Consider the following 16,561-nt stretch of genomic DNA (forward strand, 5'->3'; position numbering starts at 1 on the left):
ATTTGTCAATCAATGGAAGGGTAACTGATGTGATACAGCAATCTGTATACGGGGTAAAATTGGGAGTTCATAACCCACTTGAATCAAACTGTGAAATATGATGTATTAAGAATTATGTAATGTTTTGAACGACCAACAATAAAAAAAAAAGAATGATTTTAGATATCCCTTGTGGGGGAAAAAAACATACTTTGATCTCATAGTATATAGAACATCAATTCCAAATGGATCATAGTCCTAAATATGAAAAATAAAATAATGCTGCTCTATAAGAATACAGTTTTCCTTCCCTTGGAATAGACAAAGATTTCTTAGAAAACAAAAAGCACTAGCTTTAAGAATAAAAAGCTGATAAGGTGGATTTTGCTGCAGTTAAGAAGTTACCAAGGGCTGGGGCTGGGGCTCAGTGGCAGAGCGCTTGCTTAGCATGTGTGAGGCGCTGAGTTTGATCCTTAGTACTACATAAAAATAAATAAATAAAGATATTGAGTCTATCTACAGTTAAAAAAAAAAAAGAACTTACCAAGTTGCCACTGATTGTGAAAAAGCAAGCCATCGTGTGGAGGAAATGTCAAAACATGCTTCCAAAGAAAAGAAGGCCAATGTCGTGAACAGGCACAGATTTTGAACTGGTGTTTCACAGATATCCAGTTGGCTTATACATATTTTGATAGCCAAATTTGTTCACTATCCATCGTCAAGGAAATTTAAGTTAAAATCCTAAAATTTAACACCCAGAAAGATACAGTAAGTTGTCTTGAAGTTACCTGGTACTGGTAAGGTGGTTTATCTGCTTCTCATGGAGTTGTTCATCTCTAAGATGTGTGTGGAGGTCTGGGGTGCTGGAGTCAGCTCAGACCAGGCTCCAGAACAAGGGCCAGTTGTTAAATTTTTAGGAATTTTGTGAACCAGTGGTCAAACACAGCTACTATTAAACCGTGAACAATACAAGCAAGCAATTACTTCGTGATTACTATAGTTTGTTATGTTTGGGTGGTATTGTTACCTCATCTGTAGAAAGCTTTTAATCAACCATAGTGAGAGTAGTTAAACCCCAGAAATTGGCATATGCTAAACATCAGAGCCTGGCCTGCCTGGAGAATCTGATGAAGCCTGGAATTTTGTCTCTTGGAGAAACAGCTCCTCTAAAATGCTGCGTGTGTCCTTTGGCCTTTCCCTTCACATTTGAATTGATGATTAGGAGATGCACAGACCGTTCTGAGATGATTTCTGCAGGATGAGCTCCTCAGGGCTCTGGCCAGGGCCTCGCCCCTGCTCTTCTGGAAGTACACTGCTAACCAGGTCTGTCTGGCTCAGGGACCAAGACCTGAAATCTGTTGTGAGACAGCCCTTCACATTGCCTGGGAGCCACCATTCCTGGCCCTCTGCCACACCCAACCAAGGTAGACACCCTACCTGCCTCTGGCACCACTGCCTCAGGAGTGGTGCAACTCCCCTAGGCAACTCAGAGTCTGTTTCAGGAGTGTGAATAGGAAGACTCCAAGCTGGAGGCGACTCATCTAACCTCCCTGGGAGGGAGGCAGGAAGGGTGGGCTTGAAATCCATCAGTCCCTGGACCTTGCCAAGAGAGCCTCCAAACAGTGCAGTTGGTGTGAATGACCAGGCTTCTGTGGTTGGGCACTTCAAAGAGAAACTTGCTCCTTCCAACATGCTTTTTTTTGTGTCAAACAGAGGTGTCATTGTTTTAAGCAAATACCTTGCAACTCAATAAATAAATACCATTCTGTTTTCTAACATTTCCCCCTCGGTTTTTCAGAAGTTATGTATGAAGGCATTTTGCTTAATTCCTTCAGTCCTGTATTTCAGCTTCTATTTATTTGGTGTGATAGAAAGGTCTTAATTTAGATCTCCCTGCCACCACTTCCAAGAAATCTGCCACCAGCTTCAGCTTCGTGTCCTGAAGTGCCACCCCATTCCAGAGGGGTGAGCCAACAACTTCTGAAAAAAGAAAGCAACTGAACAGATGGACATTGTGCTCCAGACGCTGGCTGCTGCCGTAGCACCAGCAGGACTCCGGTTTTCACTGAGGTCCTGTTGGAAGCCACATTGCTTTTGCTGTCAGATTCAAAACTACCTCAACCTCTAAACTGCCAGACCTTTGAAAGCTGGGGCATAGATGGCACTTGCTGCTGCTCCTTCCTTGGGACAAATCCTGAGCACATCCTGGGCCTTCCTGCACTGTCTGTGGATATCTCCCCATTCCTCCTCACCCCAGCCATGTACCTCTCTGGGTAGAGGTCCTGGTGTCCTTGACCTCATCCTTGCCCCTTCTCGCTCTCCTCCCAGGGGCCACAGAGCATCCCAGCTCTTCTTCATGGGAGCAAGCCAAACGGCCCGGGTCATTGTGATGGACACGTGCACGTGTTCTTCCTCATTCACTCTGGGCAGGCAGTGTTGTAGGTGCCAGAAAAATAACAGGGAACAGAAGAGAAGGAAGGCTGTCATGTCCATCAGGGGAGGCTGAAGTCAAGTATGAGAGTGAAATGACCAAGAAATCCAGAGAAAAGGAGCCAGCAAGGGATGTGGGAGTGCATATACAGTGGGGGAGAGGTCACAACTTCAGACAGGCCAGGGAAGGTAACCACGAGGTGCAGCCTAGAGGAGGGGAGGGAGTGACAGAAGAGGGGTGCTGGGTGGGTAGTGGGGAGCAAGAGCAAAGCCTGCTGGTACTGCAGGAACCACAACTCTTGAGTTGTGGATTGTGTACAGGTGGGAGATTCCCAGAGGGTGGATAGGGGTACTTGGGGTGGGGACAGCAACTTAAGACAAGCAATGTGGACACAACTTGCTGGTCAGCCCTCTTTAAACATCAGTTCTGCTTACAGCCTTAGACTCCAGGGACTTGGTCTGGGAGTCAGGCAAAGGGCATTTCTAATGCAGTATCATTGTGTTACAGCAGCTCCTAACTGGGTCACTGCTCCCACCTCTGTCTCCTCAGTGGCTAGGAATCCTGGGCCTGCACTTGGCCACCTGTCCAGGGCAGCAGCCCCCTCACTTCACATCCTCATACCTTGTCTTACCATAGCCCCAGCGAGTCCCCAGCCTGTAGCAGCCAGCTCCCCTTCCTGTGCTACTGTAGACCAAGACACCTTGACTCTCCTTTCATCCTGCCACATCCCACTGTGTGGCCTTCAGAAGCTATTCAACATCTAATTTTCCCCTTTCACAATGGGAGATTAAATGAATGCTCCTTGTTTGTAGTTGTTCAGTTAACATTTTCAAAAAAAACCCAAATAAGAGCCACACACCACAAAACTGTGGTGGCCTCCAAATCTGCCCCCCCCATCCCCACCTGACCTTCCTCATACCCCCAGCCCAGACTCTACACCTGTCTCCCAACATGGTTTTACTAACAGCCATTTCAGGCTCCTGCACTGTTTACAAACGTCATGGCACTTTTTCCCCCCAAGTAGCCTATGATATTGTTTTTACCCCCATTTACGATGCAGAAATAAACCTAAATGCTACGTAACTTCCCTTAGGTCATATAACTGGAAATGTCTGAGTCAGGATTTGCACCTACCATGAGTAAACTCCTTGCTCAAGATATTATCTGCAGGCTGCTGCTTCCCCTTTAGCCCAAATCTTCTTGTCCTCCAAGGTACAGCTTGGGTTTTCCTGCTGCAACAAAACCTCAGCTCATGTAGGCAGCAGCAGCCTCAGAACCCAATTCATTGCTGATTGCACCCACACCACAGCTGCTGTGGATACCGCTCCTTCATGCTGCTTCCAGAGGCCACACTATGGTGGCTGATGGATGCTGAAAACAACACTTGCCCACCTGGTTCACTGCTGTCTATTCTAATTAGGCCAGCTGTTTGCTGTTAGTTTTTCCTGAAGTTTTGGTTGCCTCTTTTTTCTGCCTTTGCTGTCTTTCTTTGCACCCCTTTTCTCCTAGAACTGCCTTTATTGCTATCCTGAACAGGACCAGATACTTCCTTAAATTCATGCTTTTCTCTCACTTGGGTTACAGCCCTGTATCACTGGAGTACATATTTCAGGGGCTCCAGGAAATACCAACCTTAAGACACAGCGATTGAAACAAGGAGCCCACTGAAATGTGTCAAGTCTCTCTACATCTTGGCTATTCTAGTGGTATATAATGATATGCAATTGGGGTTCTAGTTTGTGTTTAAGAACTAATGATATTGTGCATTTTTCTTGTGTTTATTTGCAATCCATATATCTTTGTGGAAAAGTGTTTAAATCTTTGACTCATCTTAAAAATTGAGTTTCTTATAATTGAGTTGTAATAATACTTTGTTTTAGATACAAGTTATTTGTTGGATGTATGTTTTGCAACTTTTCTTCAAGTCTGTGGCATAGCATAGGTTTTCATTTTATTAACAGTATTTTAATAGTCTTGAAGTGTTTATTTTAACTGATATGATTGTACATTTTTAATGGAGTACAGTATGATATTTTGATACATATATACATCATATAATGATCAAATCAGGGCAATTAGCATATATACTACCTTAAGCATTTAGGAACATTCAAAATCCGCTCTTCTAGCTCTTATGAAACATATAATAAATTATTGTTTTTTAAACTATATTTTAGTCGTAGATAGACACCATACCTTTATTTAATTTCTTTTTTTATTTTATTTTTTAGTTGTAGTTGGACACTTTTATTTCACTTGTTTTTTTTTTTTAAGGGAGAGAGAGAGAGAAAGAATTTTAATATTTATTTTTTAGTTTTCGGCGGACACAACATCTTTGTTTGTATGTGGTGCTGAGGCTCGAACCCGGGCAGCACGCATGCCAGGCGAGTGCACTACCGCTTGAGCCACATCCCCAGCCCCTCACTTGTTTATTTTTATGTGATGCTGGGGATCCAACCCAGGGTCTCGCACATGCGAGGCGAGCGCTCTACCACTGAGCCACAACCCCAGCCCTATTTTCTTTTTATTTATTTATTTAGGTTCAGGGGTTGAACCCAGGGGCACTCAACCACTGAGCCACATTCCCAGTCCCCTTTATTTTGGTTGTAGATGGACACAATGGCTTTATTTATTTATTTGTTTTTATGTGGTGCTGAGGATTGAACCCAGTGCCTCACATGTGCAAGAGAGGCGCTTTACCATTTAGCTGTAGTCCTAGCCCTTTTAATTTTTTTTTTTTTTAGACACAGGGTCTCACTGAGTGGCTTAGTGCTTCACTTTTGCTGAGGCTAGCTTTTAACTCTTGATCCTCCTGCCTCAGCCTCCTGAGTTGGGATTACAGGCATGTGCCACTGCACTGGCCTTTTCTGCCATATTTTTAATTAATCATATGTCTTTCTAATTCCATATTACCCATTTATTAGTTGTTTTTAAAAATTTTATAGTTCATTTAAGATTTATAATATTCACCATTAGCTATCTTCAAGTAATGTTGTAATAGCCTCCTTACAGCATAACAATCTTAGAACTATGTACTTCCATTTCCCATTTTCCATCTCCTGTTCTTTATGTTGCTGTCATCATATATTTTAATTCAGTAGATTTTATAAACCCTATAATACTTTGCAATTTTTTTATTTAAACAATTAACTTTTGTAACAACTTTATTGCAATATAACTTACATATTACATAATTCACTCATTTAAAGCATATAATTTAATGTTTTTTCACATGTTCACGGAGTTCTGCAGCAATCACAATTTTAGAATATTTTCATTACTTCAAAAAGAAACTTTTTGTCTTCTAACAGACACCCCACATCTTCTGCCTTCCTAGATGCTAGATCGCCACTAAGCTACTTGCTTTTGTGATTACCTGTTTTCCCATAGCATAATGCTTTCAGGGTTCATCCATGTTGTAGCATTACCAGTACTTCATTTCTTGTTATTACTGAATAATAGTTCATTGTATAGACAGGCCACATTTTCCTTATCCATTCATCAGTTGGACATTTTGTCTGTTCCTATTTTTTATTTTCATGAATAATGCTGGGCTATTATATTTAAGTTTTGGGGTGAAGATAGGTTTTCATTTTTTTTTTTTGAGCACATAACTTGCAGTGGAATCACTGGGTCATGTGTCAGTTCTGTGTTTAATTTTTTAGACTGTTTTCCAAAGTAGCTGCACCACTTTGCATTCCCACCAGGAATTCATAGATTTCATCTTCTCTGTGTCCTCATTAACACTTGCCATTATCCACCTTTTAACTTTTTTCCATCTTTACAGGTGTGAAGTGGTGTCTGTGTTTTTGATTTGCATTTCTCTGATAGTGATGATATCATAATAATCTCTTAAAGGTATTTTTAAAATAGGAAAAAAACCCTCATATATTTATCAATATATGTTGCATTTCCAGTATTCTTTTTTCTTTATGTAGATGCTGATTTCCATCTGGTATTACTTTTCTTCTCTTTGAAGGACTTCTATTAACATTTTTTATGACTCACATTTGCTCATAATGGATTCTTTCAGCTGTTGAATGGTGAGTGTAAGGTCCAGATTGACAGCTTGTCACTTTCCATATTCTTAATGTATTTGCTCCGCTGTCTTTGGGACCATGTTATTTCCAGTGCAAGTCTCCAGCCATTCTTGTCTATCTTTGTCATGTGCTCTTTTGCTCTGACCACTTAAGATTTTTCTCCTTGCCAATGGTTTGAGCAATTTGATTATGATGTGCATCAATGTAGTTTCTAGTGCTTAGTGTTCAATGGGTGTCTTGAATTTGTGGATTTGATTTTCATCAAATAAAATTCTCAGGCATGGTTTTTTTTGTCCTTCCTTTCTTGTGGTGTCCAGTTACACAGGCACATCATGCTATTTGAGTCATCTTGCTGTTCAGTTATGATTTGTTCATATTTTTAGTTGCTTTTCTGTTTGTTTCATTTTGGACCATTTCCTTTGCTGTGTTTAGAATTCCCTGTTGCTGGACATGGTGGTGCTACTCAGGAGGCTGAGGTAAGAGGATTGCAAGTTTGAGGCCAGCTTCAGCAATTTAGACAATTAAAAAAGGGCTGGGGATGTAGCTCAGTGGTATAGCATTGCTGGGTTCAATCCCCACTTCCAGAAAAAAAAGAGAAGAAACTTCAAAATTTTTCTTCCTATAATACTTATCTTCTGTTAGTCTCACCAAGGGCATTTTCATCTCAGACATTAATTTTTAACTCTAGAATTGGTCTTTCCAATATTCTATGTCGGTCCTTAATGTTCTTGACATTTCTTTACCTTCTTAAACATACAGAATATGGTTGTAATAACTTTTTTTTTTTTTGGTCCTGGGGATTTATTCCAGGTTGCTGTACCACTGAGCTATTTTTATTTTTTACTTAGAAACAAGGGCTCACTGAGTTGTCAAGGCTTGTCTCAAACCTGTGAACCTCCTGCCTCAGCCTCCTGAGTCCCTCAGATTATAGGCATGTGCTACAATACCTGGCAGGTTATAATAACTTTTAATGTCCTTTCTACTGAGTCTATTATCTATGGTCTTGTATGTTTCTATTGATTTTTTCATCATTATTTCCCTGTTTTGCATGTCTGGTAATTTTTTGTTAAATGCCAGATAATGTAACTTTGATAGTATATTTAGGGGAAATTATACTTTCACATGGCAGAGAAGGGGTGGGTTTAACTTAACCTTACCTGATGCTCAGAGATCCAAGAAACCCTGCTGACACCTGGGTTGCATTCCATACAGCATGTAACACGCCTCCCACTTAGAAAATAAGATCTCACAAACAAACAGTGAGTAAATGAATGCAATGTGTTTACGTTCTTACTTCAAAGACAAAGGAAAATACTTTTGTATTTTTTTTTAGACAATTAAAAAAGGGCTGGGGATGTAGCTCAGTGGTATAGCATTGCTGGGTTCAATCCCCACTTCCAGAAAAAAAAAAAAGAAACTTCAAAATTTTTCTTTAAAAACTTTTGCTGTTTTTATCTTAAATGCTCAAAGGATTCTAGATTGTGTTTAAATTCTGCTATCAAACTCTCTTGCTTCTAACACTTTCCCCCCAGGCCACACTTTTAAAAAGGTAGGCATTTTCTGACTGAGGAAGTTTGTACTTGTCAGGTCAGCCTGACCGCCCAGATGCGGGTCATTAAGCAGTCTAGAGCTGCTGCCCCGGTATCTGAGCCTGCTCCGTCTTGGCAGGGCTGCCAGTGTGAGCCTTCATTTACGGTAAAGGGCTTCAGGGGGTGGAGGAGAGGAAAATGATTGTACACAATGGAATCTGCAGCTGGTCTCCAAGTTTCTGCTGCCTTGAACCAAGCCTTTTAGTGTCTGCCAGACTGCGGACATGGAGTACAACAGGGGCCTTGCCTCACCTTTCCATCCTGAGGGAGCAGCCACAGACAGCTGGGAAAGGAGAGGAAGGGAAAGGCTGGGGGATCCAGCCTAGGGAGCCGGCCCTGGTCCTTACTTCTCACTTGACTTCCTCTTTGCCCCACCTTAGCTCTGTTACTCCCTAGGATGTCAGGAGGGAGCTGTGCTGTGGCTGGTGGTGGGACCCACAGAGCAGCCCCAAAGTTTGTTAACTTGAAGACACAGAGCCAGGTCCTCAGCCACATCCTGCCAGGACAATTCTGGCATGGAGACGGAGAGGAAGAGCTTGCAAACCACTTCCCTACCTACCATATAAAGGGACGCAGTGAGACCAGAGCTCAGATAACATAGACAAAACTCTGGAAACTCTTGGGGTGCCTCTTGCCAGTGATCACCACACTGATCCTAAAAATAGCCTATTCCAAGGAAGTGAGTAGAGGAGAAAGGGACTGCAGTTGTTTTTCAAGTCTTCTGCACATACAAGACTAGCTGTGTGACACCCACAGTTCTTGTCATCAAGTCCTGAGATCATGTGTGGTGAAGTAGAGGAGGGTGGACAGACCATCGCTGACTGGCTCTGGGCTGATGGACCCCAGAAGCTGACAGCATCCACACACGGGACCTTAAAATGAATAGAAACCATTGACATCTCAATACTGGGGTCCTAGCCAACTAATGCCAGACTTATTCACTCCCCGTTTTTTACTGCTGCGTTTCCCCACAGCCTGAAATTCAGCGTGGGTTGGTGGGAAGACACTGAATACTGAAGGGAAACCAACGTGAATCTAATATTTGGCTGATAGTTTCTATTTAATGAGTGTTAAGTTTGGATGTGAGGAGTCCTGCAGAAGCTCACATGAGACAATGGGAGGGAGTTTGGAGGAGAAATGATTGGCTCATAATAGCCTTAACCTCATCAGTGAATTAATTAATCCCCAATGGGATTAACTGAGTGGTAACTGGAGGCAGGTGAAGCGTGGCTAGAGGAAGTTTATTGGGGGCAGGACCTTGGCTATATATTTTGTATCTGGAGAGTGGAGTCTCTGTTTTCTGATCATCATGTGAGCCACTTCCCTCTGCCACACCCGTCCACCATGATTTCCTGCCTCACCGTGAGCTCTGAGGAATAGAGCCTGCTCTCTGGACTAAGACCTCTGAAACTGTGAGCCCTCAAAAAGCCTCTCCTCATCTAATGTTGTTCTGGTTGGGTCTTTTAGTCACAGTGGCCAAACAGCATCACTTTGGGCCCGACATTGGGCTGAGTGCAGTATGTGGGTAATTCCTGGATCACCTAAGTGTAGGGCAAGTGTCTGAAACGGCACTTTTTTCTCATCAGGCCCTTGAAGTGTTCAGATGATGTCACCTAGCAGTCATAGTTTGCAGAGCCTCTGAGAGCTTGTGTGACTTCAGATCATCTGCGGATCTGAGTCCTTCGTCCTGGATCAGTGGTTTTTGACTGTGGCTACCCATGATAATCCCTGGGAGCATTTAAGTATCCTACAACCAGCTCACATTCCCAGATGGACTAGATCAGACTCTTTTCAGGATTAGATTCATGCTACCAAATGAATCATGGTCTCCCTCATTTGTAACCATATTTAGAGATTAGGTTGTTAAGGAGGTGATTAAGTGTTACGATTTGGAGCTGGAATGTCCCTCAAAGGCTCTTGTGTGGAAGGCTAGGTTTCCAGTGCAGAAATGTTCAGAGGTGGGGTTTGGCGACGTGAGTGGATCTTGAGGACTCTGACCCCATCAATGAATGAATCCACTGGCAGGTCTATAATTGATGGATTATTGGGAGGTGATGGAGACTGCTGTAGGAGTAGGGCACTGGGGGTGTGCCCTGGAAGGGTACATTTTATCCCTGCACCTTCCTCACTCTCTCTGCTTCCTGGCCACCCTGAGGTGAGCAGCTCTGCTCTGCCATGCACCTCCACTAGCCTCACCATGGGCTGAAACCCTGAGCCCATCATGAAATCTTTCCTCCTTTTAAGTTGTGTCAGCTGTTTTGTCACTGCAACAAAAAGCTAAGTAACAGATTAAGGTAAATGAGGACATAGCGTGGGACCTAATCCCATAGGACTGGTTTCCCTCTGAGAAGAGGAAGAGATACTAGAAGCCACATAGATATACAACCAGAAAGTGGCCAAAAGAGGGTAGGAATCCACCTGCTGACCCTTGCCTCCAACTGCCAGCCTCCAGAACTATAAGGAATGAGTTCTGTTCTTTAAGCTGCCCAGTCTATGGTGGTCTTTACGGCAGCCCTGCCAAAGTAACACAATCTGCCATCAGCACTTTTCCTTTTTCCAAATAACTCTGGCTATTCTAGGTCTTTTGCTTTTCCAAATACAAATTTAGAAGCAGGTTATCATTTTCTACATAAAGCTTACTGGAGGTTTTGGGATTGCATGGATCTATAGATCAACTTTGGAAAAACAGGCACCTTAACAATTTGGGTTATCCAGTTGATAAACACAATATTTAGATAATTTTAAATTTCTCTCATCAAAGTTGTAGTTTTCAAACTGGTCTTTTAAGTCTTTCATTAAATGTATTCCTAATTATTTTAAGTATTTATGTATTTTTAAATTTTTTTTTAGTTTTAGACACAATATCTTTATTTATTTTTATGTGGTACTGAGGATTGAACCCAAAGCCTCACAAGTGCTAGGTGAGTGCTCTACCACTGAACCACAACCCCAGCCCAGTATTTATATTTTGTTATTACTGGAAACACTGTTTTTAAACTAGTACACAGAAATATCATTTTTGTGACCTTGTATCTTTAATCTTGATAAATCCTGTTTATTTTTAGAATCTTCTATGTGGACAGTCATGTGAACAAAAAGAGAAACTTTTTCTATTTCCCTTCCAATCTTTGTGTCTTCTGTTCTATTGACTTAACTTATTGAATAGGATCTCCAGTATAAAATGTTCTTGCCTGGTCCCCAGTTGTAGGGGAATATGTGTAGTCTTTCATTATTAAGTATGCTACCAGTAGGGCTGGGGCTGAGGTTCAATGGTAGATCACTCCTCTCCCATGTGTGAAGCCTTAGGTTCGCTCCTCAGCACTATATAAATAAAGGCATTGTGTCCATCTACAACTAAAAAAATATTTTAAAAAATGTTAGCTGTAGGTAGATGCCTTTTTGCCCAACTAAGAGTTTCTATAATGTTTCTACTTTGTGGAGTTAGTTAGTTTGTTCTGATACGGGGTCTCACTGTGTTGCCCAGGCTGGTCTCAAACTTTGGGCTCAAGGGATCCTTCCACCTCAGCTTCCCAAGTGCTGGGATTACAGGTGCAAGCCACTGAGTTCAGCTGTAGAAGTTTTAAAAATCATTGGTGCTAAATTTTTTTCAGATTTTTAGTGATCAGCCAATTTTTATTTTGTTAATATGGTAAATCACATTGATTTTCTTGTTCTTTTTTTCTTTTCCTTTGCTGTGCTGAGGATCAAAGAGCCTCTCAGAGGCTAAGAGCTCTACCACTGAGCTATACCCTCGACCCCTTGATGGATTTTCTTTTTTTATTTTTTCTTTTCCCCTCACTATTGGGGTGCTATACCACTCAGCTATATCCCCAGCCCTTTTTATTTTTTATTTTCACTAAATTACCCAAGCTGGCCTCAAACTTGTGATCCTCCTGCCTTAGCCCCTGCAGTAGCTGGGATTGCAGATGTTCCACCATGCCTGTGATTTTCCTTGTTAGAATGTCATCATCAGGATGTGGTGTCATAGATTTTGGGGCCTTATAAAATTAGTTTGCAGTGTCCCCTTCACCTCTGGTTTCTGAAATAATTTACATTACTTCATTAGATGTTTCATACTTTAGATTTTTTATGAGACAGTTTTTCAATGAATTTAATATATAGGATTATTTCAATTTTTCATTTCTTTTTGAGTCAGTTATGACAATTTATCAGAGAATGTTTAGTTCATTTAAATTGTTGAATTTGCTGAAATCAGATGTTTGCTCATTATCCTTTTAGTATCTCTAGGTGTTTAACCTCAGGTGTTTCTCATTCTACTATTCATTATTTGTATTCAGTCTTTTTTCTTCCTACTATTGCCAATTTATCAATTTTACTAATCTTTTCAAGGAACAAAGTTGTAACTTTGCTAACTTTTTCTAATATTGTTCTTCTTTTTTTAGTTTCTTGGATCATTGATTTTTAAACTCATGTTTTTTACATTATATTCACATAAAATTACACATTTCCCTTTGAAGAATGCCTTAGCTTCAACTTACACATTTTGATATTTTGTGTTTTCCTTTTCATTCAGTTAAAAATATTTTCTGACTCAAAAAGAAATGAACAATTGAAATAATCCTATATATTAAGTTAAAGGAGGCTCTCTATTCACAGGCTCCCCGGCACAGTCCTCACAGAGGTTGCCGGAGGGAGGATCAAGTGGATACGGGGTCTTGGGCATGTGCCTCAGGTCTGGCAGCATGGGCTTTGGGGCTAGTCAGGGCTGGGCAGGGATAAGCCACAGATGTCCCCTGCTTGTCTACACAGGAGAGGTAAGGACTGCGTTTGTCTCCTATAGCTGCTGTAGCAGACCACCACACTTAGTGCCTTAAAACGGCAGGAATGTTCTTTCTTACAGTTCTGGAGACCTGAAGTCATTCATTGTCACCAGGTTGAAATCGAGGTGTCTGCAGGGCCAGGATCCCTCAGGAAGTTCCCAGAGGGAGTCCATCTGATGCTCACTTGTTACATTTTCTGGTGGTTGCTACCAATCCTTGACTGTATGGTGGCCGTCTTGCTCTGGTTTTTAAGGTGAGTCTGTCAAGTCTCTGCTCCACCTGCGCCTTTTCCCCTGGGTGTGCCGCTTCTCCCTCTGCCTCCATCTCAGGAGGTTATGTGTGATTGTGTCAGGGACTGCCCTGAATCCTCAGCTTATGGTCTGGAACTTCATCATAGCTGCAAAGACTCTTCTTTCAAATCGGGTACTATTCATAAGTTCCAGGGGTTAGCACCTGATGTCTTTGGAGTTGTTATTTAGCCTTTCTGCAGAGGTCAGTGAGATAAGGCCAAGGAGGAGGATGTTCAACAGGACATAATCCCGAGACCCATACCCTCAGGGGCCTGATGAGACTCACCTGGGGCAGGAAGTCTAGGGGCCCTGCCAACTAGTAGAGGGTCCTGGGAAGGGGGGAGGATTTTTCTTAGGGGGCCTCATTCTTTGTGGTTTCACCAGTGGGATTCAAAACCTTGTCCAAGAAGGAAGCAACTTTGGAGCAAACTCAGAGTCCCCCAAGGAATTCAGGGCTGCAGAAGCACAGGTGTGAGGCAGGAGTTGTGAGAAAAGGCGAAGGAGGAAAAGGCAGCTCCAAGGTGTAACATTTCTCAGCATGGGTGGTGCCGAACCTCTGGCCCTGGGCTAGATGTTATGGAGCCATCCGAGGATGCTTTGGTTGAAGATGACCTGGGATCCAGAGTCCCACTAAGCTCAGCTAACATCAGAACCACTGTCCATCAATGTGAACTCATACATGATTTCAAGATTTTTCAAATAACTACTTAAGTAAAAATAGACAGGTAAAACAAATTTTAACAATATATTTCATTTAACCTAGTATATCTAAAATATTTTCTGAACTTATATACTTGAACTTAAATCAATGTAAAAATCATTAATGAGGTAGACTGTACTCTCTTTTTTGTCCCAGGTCTAGACCAACCAGAGCAGCCAGCCACATTTCACGTGCTCAATAGCCATAGGTGGCTAGTGACCCACGGCTGCCATATTGGGCAGTATAAGTTGAGGCCCTCACTCCATTTTATGTACAAAACTGAGTATCTTAGGAGTCTTAATGTACTTGAAGGTACCAGGAATGCTGGTATCATACAAGTAGAGGCTTGAGACTTGATTGTATTTCTGATTTTTCTGAACTTTACCAAGATCTGTTCACTCCTGTTCAAAGTGTTTGAGTCCCTAACACACAACACCCATCTGAATAAACTATGTTGGTCACTATGCACATGATAAAATTCTGTCTGTGGGCTCACACACTAAGTGCTTCACTATTGTGTTCTAGAAGCTTCTAGTGTACGTGCCTGCCAGAGAATCAACCTACTGAAGCACATGTTCCTTTATTTCTTCTTTATATCATAGTGTAGTATTATGTCGATTTCTAAAATTTATGTGCGAAGGTGGCTTATATTATGCATTAGCTTAATATTAGGTTATTATAGGAGGTAGTTAAATAAATGTTACTAAATTAATATTTGGCTATTGTTAATATGAAATGACAGTTTAAAGTAAAAATATTAGAAATACTAGTTATAAAAATGCTGGGGGCAAGGGAAGACTGTTGGAGGACATTTAGCAGAGGAAGGGATCTGGATTGAGGTTTTAAATCTCTTTATCTCTTTAAGAGACAACTGGTCTCTGTTATAGGTATAGAGAAAAATAATTTGCTCTTTGATTACTTTTTCATGTCAAAGCCACATCAAACATTCTTAAAGTGTGGAAAACCTGAGATGCCTTCAGATTATTTTACAAGGCCTAGTCCTCCCAGCAAAGATCTGCCACCATGTAGGATGACTTTTTAAATGCCATTTTTTTCTTAATAAGTCAAATATTTATTTTTAAATATCAGATCTTTACTCTTACTCATTTGCAATTCAATTCCTGGTCTTGATCTAATTACATCTTCTGAGTTCCCTCTGTTGAAGATTTCCCTCTAAGTCCTTTAAAGTATGGTGGAGCCATTAATGATTTACCTAAAGATTCAAAGAATATTATAGTGTTATAATGAAATGATTTCTAGTTATACAACAATGTGCTTCATAGGAAACTATATTCTATGCTGCTTTTAATCGTTCTTTCTTTCTTTTTGGTACTAGGAATTGAACCAGGGTGATTTGCCACTGAGCTTCATCCCCATCCCCCACTTTTTTTTTTTTTTTCTTGTGAGACAGGGTCTTGCTAAATTCCTGAGGCTGGTCTCAATCTTATAATTTTCCTGCCTTGGTCTTTTGAGCTGGGGTTACATGAGTGCACTGCTGAGCCTAGCACCTGCCTTCTTATCTTTCTCAATACTAGTAAAAATAGGGCTGGGGATGTGGCTCAAGTGGTAGCGCGCTCGCCTGGCATGCGTGCGGCCCGGGTTCGATCCTCCATCCTCAGCACCACATACAAAGAAAGATGTTGTGTCCGATGAAAACTAAAAAATAAATATTAAAATTAAAAAAAAAATACTAGTAAAAATAAAGAGAACCCCTTAGCTGGGAATTCATCTTGGTGGTAAAGAACACGCAGTGGTAAAGCATATGTGAGGCCCCAAGTTCAGTTGCCCTGCACTGCAAAACCAAACCAAACGCTCATTAGTTGGAATGTAATAACTAGTAGGACAAAATGAAATTTATGTTTAGGATATTACAAATATAAATTCAGAAGTTTGAAGGCCCTTTAGCTAAGTTTCTCCCCCCCTTCCTGTAACTTTCTGTTTTGTTTACAGTCTCTCTCACCTTCAACTGAGAGCCCTGGGAATAGAAGCCCCCAGTCCTCAGCATAATGCCTGCCCCATGGCAAATGACCAATAAATATTTGTTGATTCAATTGCTCTGTTTGTCCTCTTTGTCTCATGCTTTGAGGGAACTGTAATGTCCACTGTTTGCTCAGCACTTTTTATAGGCCACGCCCTGTGCCAGGTGTTTGAATCCTTCCATCAACTCTTCAAGGTGAGAGTTATCATCCACATTTTACAGATGAGATGATTTATCTTTCTGTTTTCCACAGAGGCAGCCAAGGTGACTTACATACAATCACTAACTAAAAATGGGTTGAGCTAATTTAGGATTTAACCTCATCTGTTTTTTAAAACAATGGCCAGTTCCGCTGTGCTAACCACAGGTCGGTGACCTCAGTGGGTTCCTCCTGGCCCTGCTTCTCATTCTGACCCTGCAGCAAACATTTGTTGAGCACCTGTTCCATGAAAGGCCCAGAGCCAGGAAACTCATGGAAGCCACCTGTGCCCTGCAACACGGAGTGGCCCAGGCTAGGATAACCTTGCTCCCCAGAGTCTGGCTCCGTAGTGGAGTGTGGTGTGACAGAGCTGCTCCGAGAGCATGGGCCTCCATGCCTGACCTCCAACACAGGGCTCCTCCAGCCCATTGCATATTGTAGTCTCCTGGGGAGCCTTGGGCTCTAGCCTCAGTGACTGCAATCCTTGGTCAGATTGCATCCCCACACAGACCTTTAGAAGTCCCATCCCCCCAGGTTCTTCCAACATGCAGCCAGGGTTGAGAACTAGGGTACC

The 16,561-nt window shown here is 41.8% G+C and overlaps 1 long non-coding RNA gene across 1 annotated transcript; it reads left to right on the forward strand.

Annotated features, from left to right (window-relative positions):
• Positions 1-6,883: 6,883 nt before the first annotated feature.
• On the forward strand, positions 6,884-15,840 carry LOC144253265 (uncharacterized). Its single transcript, XR_013343251.1, has 3 exons — positions 6,884-6,926; positions 12,901-13,073; positions 15,761-15,840. It is a non-coding gene; the product is annotated as an uncharacterized LOC144253265 (long non-coding RNA).
• The last annotated feature ends 721 nt before the right edge of the window (positions 15,841-16,561 follow it).

This window comes from Urocitellus parryii, chromosome 2 (assembly GCF_045843805.1).
Source record: "Urocitellus parryii isolate mUroPar1 chromosome 2, mUroPar1.hap1, whole genome shotgun sequence".
Lineage (NCBI taxonomy): Eukaryota > Metazoa > Chordata > Mammalia > Rodentia > Sciuridae > Urocitellus > Urocitellus parryii.